The following is a 14432-nucleotide window of genomic DNA, read 5'->3' as shown; positions in this document are numbered from 1 at the left end:
TTTGGCAACATTAATTCAAAAGTCATCAATTTAGCTCTCTGAACTTGCATAGAATATTTAATTAGCCCTTTGAACTTGCGTAAAATGTAATCAATTAATCACTCAGTCATAAAAAAAAAAGTAAGTTAAATGCGGAAAATATATTACACGTGTTTAGAATGTTATTACATAATTCATAAACAGATTAAAAAAGAAGTTTTTACTTGTTCTAACTATAAAACTTTTTTCTTCTCTAATGTTATAATAGCATACATTAACCTTTGTCGTTTTACTTTTTTCTTCTCTAATGTTATAATAGCATACATTAAACTTTTTAATCTTCTGCATTTAAGTTAATGTTTTACAACCGAGTGATTAATTGATTATATTTTATGTAGTATGTCTTCGTGCATTATGCTCCATACACCATATATATTTCCTTTGACTTTCAACGAGGATTGTCAGGACCAACTCTAATTATATATAATAATTAATTTCCTTTCCTGTTTCTACCAAAAAAATATATAATAATTAATATTAAGTGATCAAGTCAGACGGACCAATCCACCCTATCTTTATAATTTCAAACCCGGCGCAAAATAGAAAACTAAAGACGAATCTAATATAATATTTTCATATATCTAAACAGATATTCAGACTCGTAAATATGTTCAATTATTATGATACGAGATATAGCCCGACTTCCTCCTAAGTACCATTTGTTGATCATCTACATCATTTGCATTTTCTATTTTTATCTTTGATTCTTCTTTTCCTTCTGCCACAAATCCAATCTACATTAATAAAAATATTAATTAATTAAGTAATCCCCGATCATTATTTCGACCTGTTTACAGACCCGGATACTCATTTGGTACGTCTAGAGTCGCGTTCGAGGAGTCATGTTTGAACAAAGAAAAGTTATATTAGGTCTAAAATCCGCTTATTCCATTGGTGGATTTGAGATTTATATAAATAAGACGGATCGACCGGCTCGATCCGTCCTATTAATATTAGTTATATATGACAAAACATACTGTTTGGCCCTTGATCTATCCAAAATTTTGTTTTTTGCCCCCTGACCTATCCCAATAGGTGTAATTTCGCCCAATTTAAATAGAAACTTAACATAATTGTTATTCTATTAACACGTGACGATATTTTAACACTTAAATTTGATAAATTTGAGTTCATAGATTTGTTTTTATTTGTTTTTCTTTCTTAATTTAATTAATTATTTTTACATAAGAGAGTTTATGTGACAAATAAACTATAAGACGTGTGACATGTCACACTCATATGTCAAAATATCATTATATATGAGGGGGGATAATGGTGTTGTCAAGTCTCCATCTAAATTTGGTGAAATTTCACCAATTGGAAATAGTTAAGGGCCAAATGTGACCGAATAATAGGTCAGGGGCCAAATGATAAAATTTTGAATAGGTTAGGGGCTCAATAACACCTTAAGCCATTATATATTTATATATTAAATATTTATTAAAGTAATTTTAATTTTTATTTGATAAAAAATAGGGTTAAGATGCAAAAATACCCCTAACATTTTGGATCATGAGCAATTTTACCTCTAACATCTAGAATGATGCAATTTTACTCCTAATGTTGGAAACCAATACCAAATTTACACCCTAACGTTAGGATCAATTTCAGACACTATTATAAGACATAAATATTTTTGATCCTTATTCTGAACCAATTATATAACAATCCGTTCTAAAAAAAGGATTGCTTGTTCTTTTATAATTTAATAATAGAATCGGAGATTAATATTTATAAATTCAGCGAATTTCTTAATTTTTTTTCTAATTCGTACAAAAACAATATATCTTTTTTTTTTCACATCCCAACATATTTTTTTTTTCAGATGACAAGATTCATGACCGAGAAAATAGTTTGCTGAATTATTTCTGAAATTGACCCAATTTATCAACGTTAGGGACAAAATTGCTCTTGGCTTCCATTGTTAGGGGTAAAATTGCACCATTTTAGACGTTAGGGATAAAATTACTCCTGGCCTAAAACGTTAGATGTATTTTTGTTTGAAATTAATCGGATTTAATCGGATACGACTTGAAATTAGATCTTAAAAAATAGGCCCAATCTGACCTGAGCCCGCCTAATAGTGGGCTTAGCTTTAGCATTTTTAGGCCAAAGCCCATTGTCATGGCTAGGATTAGAACTCTTTAAAATATATTATAATAATAATTTAAATTGTTACATAGTTGTTCATCATTTTTAAAATATGAATTTCTATGTAAATTTTCTTAAAAAAAAATAATTAAGGTATAATTAATTAGATAAATTACTCCTATGTCTCTCAATTTTTTAGCCTCCAAAATTTAAAACCGGACATAAAAATCATTAAATTTTATATTTATTATTATTTAACCACTCCAATACCATATAACTCTTAATTATAAAACTAATAGAAATGTTATTCTCAGTAATTTTACTTAGTAAACCTTTTTGATTTAGAGACCATTTAAATGTTTGGTTTAGTTAGAGAAGCTGGCAGTTTAGAAGGAAAAAACTCGGGAAATAGAAAATCGATAACATAGTTCCACTCGAAATATGGCTCTAAACGATTTTAATTCGTGTATTTTCCATTTTGAGATAGTTAATGGTTATTTTGAGATAGTTTATTTTCAAATTAAGGTTTCAATTTGGTTCCTGAATATGATAGACATGTTAATTGAAAATTAGGTACTAACTCGATCCTAAAATTGTAATATTTGACAAATTATTAGCCCAAATATAATTAGTTTCAAAATTTAAAAAATTATCAAATTTGGACTAATTTGTAAAATATCGCTAACAGGGTCAATTATGAGAGAGAAAGTTAATGTTTAGAGAGAAAAAACTCTAAAAATAATGATTTTGAAAAATAGATTTTTTTGTTCCATAATAAATATGATATCTAACAAGTTCAATTCTTGAAAATTCTTATTTTAATAAAGGCAATAAAAAAAATATATTTTTTTTTGCAAACCACCAAATTACATTTGTAAGAAAAAAAATACTATAAGCGGGCGTTTGGTTTGGGGTCTTTAGGAATAAAAATGAGAATGCGAAAGTTTCATTCCCTTTATCCATTTTAGATTATGTGTTTTCTCACTTTAGGTTAAGCCCATTACTCCACGCCTTGTAGGGAATTGGATTCTCATTCCCTATTTGGTTTAAAAATATTTTTAAAATTTTAGATTCTGGAATTTTAAATTTCCTAAAAATCCAGAGTTTCAAAAATTTTAAGATTCAAATTCCAAAATTTTCAGAATTTAAATTTTGAAGTTTCAGAATTTTTCGAAATTCTAGAAATCTGAAAGTTCAAAAATTCCAAATGTCTGAAATTGAACTCTTTTTCCTAAATATATCCAAACACGTGGGGAATTAATGTTTATTCCTTTCCTTTCATTTAGTTTCCCTTTTTTGATTCATTTTCCTTTACCTCTTATGAACCAACCCCCTAAATATCCATCTGTAAATCCGTAAAACTATATCGCATCTATTTATAATTAAAAAATACACACAGGTAAGTATTTTCAAAATTAAAACCATAATGGTTTTTCTTCCTTTCTCTAAATTAACCTACAGAAGAAGTTTGTGCGAGGTAAGAGTCAAAATAAAAATAGTGGGCTTAATACATCATTTGCTCCCCAAACTTAATCAAAATGGTTGATTGGCTTTCTGAACTTTTAAAGTATATCGATAGCTCTCTGAACTTGCATAAAATGTTCAGTTAGCCCCCTAAACTTGCATAAAATATAATTAATTAATCATTCGGTTGTACAAAAGTAAGTTAAATGTGGAAGATATGTTGCACGCATTTTAAAAATGTAAAACGACCAAAGTCAGGGTATGCGATTATAATATTAGAAATTAGGGTAAAGTTCAAATAAAACCTCTGTGGTTTCACTAATTTTCAGATAAAGGACTGTGATTTACTTTTTGTATCAAATCAAGAATTGAGGTTTCAAACTTGGATTAATACTATTAAAACCATCTTTAACGATCTGAAAACGAAAATTTTCAAGAATTAAAGTTGTTCAATGTCATATTTTCTATGGAACTACATTTTCGATTTTCGAAAATCATCTTTTTTGGAACTTTCTCTCTCTAAACATTAACTTTCTCTCTCTTTGCCAAACATCATCTAAACAATCTCAAAATAAAAAAGTTGAAGAATTAAAGTTGCTTAGAATATTAGTAGTTCTTAAAATATATCATTTTTAAAGTCGTCAAAGGTGATTTTAATAGTATCAATAAAAAAGTCCTTATTTTGTTAAAGTTAAAAACTTCAATCCTCGTTTTGACAAGAAGTAAACCATGGTCCTTTATCTGAAAATTAGTGAAACCACAAGGGTTTTATTTGAACTTTACCCTCAAGATTATGTTTAATATGTTTTAATCTATTTTGTGAAGTATGTAATAACATTATAAGGCACGTGTAACCTATTCTCCTCATTTGACCTACTTTTTTACAACCGAATCATTAATTGATTACATTTTACAAAAATTTAGGGGGCTAACTGAATATTTTATCTAAGTTCAGAAGACTATCGAGACACTTTGAAAGTTCAGGAGGCCAATCAACTATTTTGGACAAATTGAGGGAGCAAATGATGTATTAAATTAAGGCAAAATAATATGTAGTGAAACTTTCCAAGCGATGTGAGTCGTCCACGTGGGCTTATGGCCACCGTTGGTTTTACCTACCCTCCATTTCTATTAGGAAAAAAGCATGACTAGATTTTTCATTTTTTTCTATTCATTAAGTTATTCATCATTTAGATAGATTAAGTCTTTTTTTTTTTGTCTGATTAAGTTCAATTAGTAAATTGTGAATATGTAATTTTGTTAAAAAAACGTTATTAACTTTATATGTGTTTGAAATTATTAAAAAATATTTTTTACAGTTTTTTTTATAGTCACGTTACGGTCCTGTTTGGGAATTAGCTGTTAGCTGATTACATTAGCTGATTTGACTAGCTGTTTGTGTAGACCTGTTTGATAAAAATTAGCTGATTGATAATAGCGGTTTATGCAAAAATACAAATAAGGGCATTTCTTTTTTAATTTTGGCGTAGGAGAAGAGGAGAAGTCTATCCATTAGGGGTAAAGAAGTCCACTAATTTTAATATTGCAAAACGCTAATTGAAAAAACTCATTTTAAGAGCTTTTTCTAAATTAGCGTCTTCATCCCAAAACTCTCTCCCAAACCTCTCTCCACCAAACATTCCAATCGGCGGTTTTAATGGTCAAACCGCTAAAGTTGGTCAAAACCGCTCTTTTTATCCCAAAACGCTTTTTACCAAACATGGCCTACATATCCAATTTTTTTTTAAACAGTGAAAAAATACAAATTCTAAATGCAGATGCAATGAATACCAGTCTGTTAACCGAATTTTTTGTGTAATTTTTTTTTTATCATCAAGGGCTTAATGAGACTAAAAGTAAATAATTAAGGACTTAATGCATTCAAATAAAAAATTAAAGACTTAATGAAAAAAATAAAAGACCAAGACTTGATCATGCTTTTTGCCTTTGTATTATATGCAAAAAGATATAGAAATAATTGTACATAATCTTTGTGTTTTTAATATATATGCAAATAAAAAGACGATCTTTTATTTCTAAATAAAAAAAAAACTATTTTAGGTCCTGTTTGGAAAATTTATTTGAGGTTAAAGAGTAGTAATGACAGGTAAATCGTCATAAAAAAAAGATAGAGCAATAACCTAATTGAAAAACTCATAAAACCAGTTTTTTGGATCCAATAAGCTATTTCAAACATCTATTCATCAAACACCACTATTAGAGGTTTGACTAGTCAAAACCTGTAAAATGGCTCAAATATCTAAGTTTACCTCAAAAGGCTAATATCAAACAGGCCTTAGGCCATGTTTAACAAATAGTTGTTAGCTCATTACCTTTTTTTGTTAGCTTATTTGATTAGCGAATTGTGAAAACTTATTTGGTAAAACTTAGCTGATTGTTAATAATTGTTTCTGTAAATAACAAATAAGGATATGGTAAAACATTTATTTGAGATTAAAGAAATTGGGAGTAAAAATGTCAATCAAAAGAGATGGAGCAATAAACTAATTGAAAAAGCTCATAAAATGAGCTTTTTCAGAATGAGCCTTTTGGACCCAATAAGCTATTTCAAACCTCTCTTCACCAAATACCACTATTAGAAGTTTGACTAGTCAAAACCTCTAAACTGACTGAAACCTCTAATTTTACTCTAAAAGGTTGTTTACCAAATGGGACCAAGATATAAAAATAGTTTTATCTGGCAACTAATAATAATTTTACTTTTATAAGTTGTACTAATTTTACCTTTAACGTTTGGAAATAAAATCAATTTTCGGTCATTATTAATGAACATTATACGAAGTCATAATCTTGTTACCTACGCTTCATATGTAGGGATTACAACATATGATTTCACGAAAACTGCAGGAATCCGAATCTACGTGAGAGGATATCATCGAATTATTCGAGGCGAGGGGCAATTTTATTCCCGATGATTAAATTTGAATGGAGTGGGATTAGTCTCCCGAATCGTGGGAATCCTCGTCTCGTCCTTTAAAAATACTCATAGAAATCCTCGAAAAATCCCACCAAATACCCAATATATATAAACTAACCTATATATAAGGAATATATTAGCAGAAATTAACTTACTAAGGCCTTGTTTGATAAAGCACTTAATTGTTTAAATTAAAATATCAAGCACTTATTTAATTTAAGTGTGTTTAATAACGGTTGTTTTTCCACCACTTAAATTAGTTAATTAAGTTAAAAATCACTTATTTTGATAAGTCAAAATATTTAACTTATCATTTTAAGTTAAACATTATCAACTTATATATTTTTAAAAAAAATTAAATCATTCAATATTTTCAACACTTAAAATTCAGTACTTATTTTTTCAGCACTTAATTTTCAGTTTTATCAAACAACACCTAACTTGTCTGCCTTGCTTATAATATAGAAAATATATCACAAATTAATTAGAAATGATTATTGAATTTAATATTAATTTCACTAGAAAAAATCTTAATTAATGATATAGTTATAAGTATATTGCAAAAAAAAAATGATATAGTTATAAGTAGATGATTTTTCAATTTATTGAAATTGAAAAATTCAAACCTAATCAATAAAAATGGAAAAGATAAGGGAGGTTAAAATGTTTCTTCCTCTTTTAGAAAAATGAAGGATGCATAAACGGGACAATCCTCATATTTTATAGCCCCAGATGAAATAAGAGGTAAGAGATTCTTAATAAAATAAAATGGAATAAGAGCCTTTAATCTGGATAAATTACACTCATGGCTTTTGAATTTTACATTTTTTAACGTTATGGCCACTGAATTTCAATTATTAACGTTATGGTCACTCAACTTTACACTTTTTAACACCGGTAAGAAATACCGGTCAACGGTCGTTGTAGCCACCGGTGTTAAAAAGTCTAAAGTTAAGTGGCTTTAACGTTAAAAATTGAAGTTCAGTGACCATATCGTTAAAAAGGATAAAGTTCAGTAGCCATGAGTGTAATTTACCTTATCTAACCTCTATAATTTTTCAAAGGAAGCGCAGATTTTGCCCTACATATGAAATGGTACAAATTTAACTCTAATGTTTCTAAGAAAGATCAATTTTAGACATGCGCTATCAAAGATTTAAAAAAGTAGGATTTGACTGTCATTTAACTGTCACATCAGACATTCCAAACAAGTTTGTCGATAAATTAAAGTAGTTTCGTAAATTTTTGGTTGATTATTTGTAACTATATTAATGACGACCGTTTGAAAAAAATTTGTGATTAAGTTATACATAACAAATTTAGTTTTTAGCATTTTAAAATAATTTTTGTAATTTTGTTAGTAATAATTAATATGTAGATATAATTGATATTTTAAAGGTCTGAAGTTATAGTGGAAGATCCCATGGTGGAAGATGATAGTAGAAAGGCTATTTCTGAGATGGAGTTTTCTGACTCGGATACTAAGGAGGAAGCGGAGCAAGATGACCCGCTATTTCCGGTGATCCGTCTTTCTTCTGAAGACAAACGTGTCTTGAGATCAAAATGGAATCTGTCTTTAATTGTCACGGTTCTTGGTAAAAGAATAAGTTTTAAATATTTTGCTCAGAGGATTCAAGCTCAATGGGCAGGTAAAGTGAAGGTCACCATTACTGACCTGGAAAATGACTATTATGTCATCAAATTCACAAAGGCTGAGGATTATAATAGAATTGTCAATGGTGGCCCTTATATCATATCCAATCATGTGTTGGCCTTGAGACCTTGGGTTCCAAACTTTGACACTCATGACTGTTCAGTTAACAGGATCCTTACCTGGGTTAGATTCCCAGGTCTTCCCATAGAGTATTATAATGAAAGATTCCTGAATAAAATTGGTGGCCTAGTTGGAAAAGTCCACCATGTTGATGAAACTACTGTTGGGGCAAAAAGAGGCAAGTTTGACAGGTTTGTATAGATATTGATTTGGCTAAACCTCTTCTGTCCAAATTCAACATTCGAAATAAAGTCTTTTATATTGAATATGAAAGGATTCACAATATTTGTTTTGAGTGTGGCATGTTTGGCCATACCTTTGAGGGTTGCCCTAGGAGATGGAAGGCGGTTGATGAGATGGTGGTGCCTATCATAGGTAGAGCTGAGCCTCAGATTGAAGAAAAGAATTTTGGTCCTTGGATGCTGGCCAAAAGGATGGCTAGACGTAAGCCTCATGTTGCTACTATTCGTAACCAGAGCCCTGACATCAGTAAGAAGTTGCACTCTATGCAGATTAATCCTGAAATCAAGGTTAAGCCCCCTGATACCAAGTCTGGTGCTGATGTTTCTTCTACTTCCGGATCAGGATCGAGATTTGGTATCCTGGCTCTTGATGTGAGTCAGGATAATGCCTTATCTAATTAGCATTTGGAGTCAAGTATGTCGGGCCTGGAATCTGCCGTGCAGGACTCCATCCTGGGCGACTCTATCAACCCTCTCTTCGACCCTAAAGCTACTTCTAAGGTAAACTCCCTGGTCATTGGTTCTAGAGGTGGAGTATCAACCATTAAAGTCAATTCTTCTAAAACTCCTGTGGATTGTCCTTCTTTGAAAGCTATGGGAGTTAACAAATTGAAATTAAAGAAACCTAAAGCTAACCCTAAAAAGAGCCAGAATTCTTTGGGGTCTTGGGATAAGAGGGGGCCGGAGGGCACTTCCTTTAGGCTCTCAGGAGCCCCTAACAAGTACCTTGCCTAAGGTTTGGGTCTTGATCAGTTTCCTCTTTTCTGATGGATTTTTACGTTTGGAATGTTAGGGGTGCAGCTAGTAAGGCTACCCGCATTCATGTTAACGATCTTATCAAGCAGTTTAATCCCTCTTGTTTTGCCCTTCTCGAAACTAAGGTTAGTGGGGTTAAGGCTGATGAGGTGGTGAGTAAATTTAAGTCTTGGAGTTGTATCAGATCAGAGGCTACTGGTCGAGCTGGGGGGATTTGGCTTTTTTGGAAGCCAAATCGGATTAGAATTGATATTATTAATCTGGATAAACAATGCATCCATAGTAAGGTTTGTTATCCAGGTGTGACTTTTGTTTATGCTGATCCGATTCTTTCTAACCGTAAACGTCTCTAGGAGCAATTGTATTCTATCAGCACTAGCATGGTGGATGCTTGGATTGTTGCCGATGACTTTAATGGTATTGCTCTCATGAGTGATCAAAAGGGGGGGTAATCATTATGTTAACCGTTGCCTTAATCATAAGCAAAATATGGATTTATGCGAGCTTTCTGATTTGGGAGCTGCTGGTCATAAGTTCACTTGGAAAAGGAATAGTGTGTTTGTTAGATTGGATAAAGCTTATGTGAATGTGGCTGCTCTATACAGATTTCCTGAAATGAACGTGTTGAATCTTCCTTTCCGGCATTCTGACCATTGTCCTATTCTGGTTAGAATGGTTAAGAGTAATAGGCTGAAAGGGAACAGACCTTTTAAGTACCTCGTTGCTTGGGATGCCCATCCTGGGTTTGAGAACTTTGTTAAAGATAATTGGCACCCCATCCTGATGTTCTTCTAGCAGCAAAGGAGTTCAAAAGGAAGGTGGAAAGATGGAATAAAAACATCTTTGGCCATATTATTCGAAGGAAAAATAATCTGTTGAGAAGGATGGATAGGATTCAGCGCTGTTTGGAGTTTCGTTTCAAGCACAGTCTGAGCTGTCAGCTTAGATCTCTCCAGAATGAGTTGGAAGCAGTGCTCAGACAGGAGGAGCTCCTCTGGTTCCAGAAGTCTAGGAAAGCTTGGATTAAAGATGGCGACCGGAATACTAGATATTTCCACCTCTCTACTATTATCAGGAGGAAGAGAAATCGAATCGACGCTATTAAAGATTCCAAGGGAGATTAGATTTATGAGGAGGAAATCATTCACCGCCTTGCTCTCGACTTCTATAAAAACCTCTTTGAAGCCGAAGAGGTGGATCTGAGTAGAGCTCATTCTGGGATTCCCTTTCCAAGATTAGAGGAGGATGTTAGGGAAGAAGCTTTTCGTCCTGTTAGCCTGAAAGAGATTGATCTTGCCTTTTCCAGTATTGGAGCTACTAAAGCTCCTGGGATCGATGGTATTCCTGCGAGTTTTTACCATAAACACTGGGATACGGTCAAGGAAGGTGTTTACAACTTTATCCTAGGGGTGTTTGGGGGCTCCATTGACATCAATATGGTTAATAAAACCCTCCTCGTTCTAATCCCTAAAGTTGATAATCCTTCTTCTTTTTTGCAAATGCGACCTATCAATCTTTGTAATGTTATTTATAAAGTTGTTACTAAGATTATAGCCAATAGACTCCGGATTATCCTTCCTAGGATTATTAGCCAAAACTAGGGTAGCTTTGTCCCTGGCAGGCAGATGATGGGTAATGTGGTTATCGCCCAGGAGATGGTTCATTCTATGAAGGTGAAGAAAGGTAGGTGTAGACACCGAGTCGGAGGACCTGTGACGAAAACCTGAAAACAAGATAGTTGAAGCGATTGATTCCAGAAGATTTTGAAAAATATATAAAGAATAATAAGCAAGGGAAAATTAGAGGCACGGCGCGGGTGCTTCGCGGCATCCAACACGTGGACGACAATGGTCGAACGCCCGCTCGGCGGCACGGGACGTGCGCTCGGCGTACGTCGGACGCACCACGAGTGGCACGCTCTCGACGTCCGAGCAACGCCCGGGTCCGGTGGCACGGGGCGCGCTCTCATGGGCTGCTGAGCGCACACGCCCGGTAGCGCGAAGCGCGCGTTCGGCGGCCGCGAAGTGTGAACGTCCGACGGCGCGGAACGCGCGCTCGGCGGCCGCGGGGTGCGCACGCCCGACGGCGCGAGGCACGCCCCGAGGGTTGTCGGGCGGGCGCCCAACCACGTCGGGCGAACGCCCAACGAACGTTGGGCGAACGCCCGACGAAGGTTGGGCGCGTGCGCCCAACCTCGCGTTGGGCGGTAGCCCAACACAAGGTTGGGCGGCCGCCCAACCCCAATGGGCGATGCCCAATTTCTTTTGGGCGTCGCCCATTGGTCCGGGGACCCGTTTGCCTATAAAAGGCACGGATCTCCATGCAAAAAAAGAAGAGGAAATGGAGGGAGAGCTTCTCACACTAGAACATTTTCTAGAGAGAGAAAGTTGATTTTTTTAGGAGAAAACATTTTTTTTCCTAAAAATTGAAAATCTCCAAATTTCCTAAGTTCAATTTTTACTAAATTTTTCATAAAAACGGGAGCCCGTGGTTTGTGGAATCAATCGGCTTCGACTGTCAGATACCGAATTTAAAGGTATTATCCGAGGACTAGATTCTTTATTTTATTTAATTTATTCTCTTCTTCTATTTATTTTTTTTATGCTATAGTTTTTTTATTCATCTAGTTATTTATTTATTTTGTCACATTTTATTTAATTAGCGTATCTATTTAATTTTCGTTTCATGTTAAATAAAAATCGGTTTTGTTTTAAAATAAAAAACCTCGTTTTGATATCCCAATACGAACCGTGATCCGATAAAAAGGTAGTTCGGCTATCGAAAACGTTGTAATTATAAGTTTTTAATTTAAAAGAACTTTTCAAATAATGTTTTAAAATAAAAACATCGTTTTAGGAATTTCCGTTTTCAACTATGATCCATTTTTGGTAGTTCGGAAATCCAAAACGATTGAATTAGATTTAATTTAAAGCTTTTGAATAAATCTGGAAACATTTAGGAGTGCTGCTGTAATTTACCGATTCTGTCACTAAATGCTGTTTACCGCGGATTTTCCGTCGGTAAATCTGCCAAAACGTAAAAAAATGCCATTTCAGTCCCTTTTTCTCAACTTTTAAGCTTTTAATCCTTAGTATATATATGTATAGTTATGTAATATATGCTTTTCAAATTATTTTAGAACTTTAGCATATATAATTATTTTAGAATATTTGTATATTATTATTTATTCCATTTTTCGATATAAGTATAAGTATATATATGCATTCCTTTTTATTAATTTGGATTATGTTTTAAATGTTAGTTATTTGGTATTTTGGGAAATAATTAATATATATTAGCATACGGTGTTTTTGGTATTTAAAGCTATATTAGTTATGTATATGTATAGTTTTGGAACATTTGGGTTATTTTAATGATTATTGAATAAAATTATTTTTGAATAAGAATTATTTTCTTAGTTATAGGATTTACTTACTATTTTCGCATTTTCAAAGTATAGATATATTGTACCTATTATTTTTATATACATATAGTTCCTTTTGTATTAACTTTTATTTTTCATATTCTATTTTTGATTTAAATGTATATATGTATGTATAAATTATTCTCTTTATTCTTTGAGCCCATTCATGGGTCCATGTTTCAAATGGGCTTTATTTGAGTGTAAATATTAGTTTAAAGGTGTTTATTATTGTAATTATAATAGGTAGAGAGTCCATTAAAGAGGTGGGGAAAATAAATCACAAAAAGAGAGTTTTCAATTGAATTATTTAAACTAATGAGTTTTTTGGATTTCTAAATGTAAATAAATAGAGTCATTCTTGTTAATATTTCAAATCGTCTTCAAAACACCACGTTTTAAAACCTTAATCCGTTCCAAAGGCGGATTAAAGGATCATTGTAATTAAAATCGTTTCCGTTGAGAATAATAGAATTTTTTTGAATCATTTTCTTAAAGGATTTGTACAAAATAAAATTGACTTGTATGTTTAACCACGTTTTCTCATTAAAAGGTTTATCTCAAACGTTTTCAAATACTCGAGTCGTTCCAACGGTGATTCGGGTAAACTCATCAAACGAGGCTTTAAAACGCACCTAAATCGTTCCAACGACGATTAAGGTGCGAACCATGTAAATAAATTCGTTTTGGGGGGAATAAGTTAGTGTAGTATAAACACACAACATGACATGTAAATAAGCTGTAAATAAATCACTTCTTCCTTTCCCCTCTCTGTGTATGTACAACATAAATGGGTGATTCTTTACTGATGTGGCTTTTCAATAATATATGCTCAAAATGATTTCTAAAAAGAGAAAGAAAAGGGTTTCAAATGAATTTTAAACTTAAAGAAGTATACGATTAGTCCGTTATCGCCTAACATGCTGAGTAGGAGGCCGGTGGTTCATAACCGGGCGATGTCGGGGTGCCTAGTAGCCTTTCTCCGGAAAGGAGCTAGCCTTCTCGGCTCGTACCTAAGTTTCCCGAACCCACACCGGTCTCCCGCAAGGGATCGGTGTTTATTTTTCCATTCATGGGTGGCGACTCTTCCATATCTCCGAGCTCCGGTCCTGCCGAGCAGCTTGATTCCACGATTGGTTGCTTTCGGCGCCAATCACCGCTTACGTCGCCATGAGGTTGTCCACCCCCCGGTCCGCCCGCGGCACCTCGTCTAACAAGTGGCGACTCTGCTGGGGAAGCGAGAAATTTGATTTCGGAAGGCGTGTATTAAGCCCTTAACGGGGACGGATCGTTTTACTTCTTTTCGTATGCATACATGTGCATTATTGCAAACCCTTTGGGTAATTTCCGCGAAACCTCTAGCGAGAGTCCATTCGTCGCTCGAAAGAGGCTAGCGTAAGTTCCCCCTTACAGTAAGGCGCCAGAGGGTCCCCATCCATTCGTTAGGGGCGAATCCGTGCGGTCTTGTGAGGTCCCGCGGTCAGCCGTGTCAGCATATAGTAGCCTTAGAAGTTTCCATAGGATTACCCGTTACTATTTTTGATGTGATAAATGAATCAGTTCGTGTTTTCAAACCGCCATGATACGTGTCTAATCCTAAATTATGTAAAGAAAATGAGACGATGCATTAATATATACTCATGAATCGACATACGAATTACCCTAAAAACATTGAAACGATTTGAACTAAAGACGACTTAGTCATCT

Source organism: Euphorbia lathyris, chromosome 4 (genome assembly GCF_963576675.1).
Source record: "Euphorbia lathyris chromosome 4, ddEupLath1.1, whole genome shotgun sequence".
Taxonomy (NCBI): domain Eukaryota; kingdom Viridiplantae; phylum Streptophyta; class Magnoliopsida; order Malpighiales; family Euphorbiaceae; genus Euphorbia; species Euphorbia lathyris.
Note: the sequence above shows the minus strand (reverse complement) of the source record.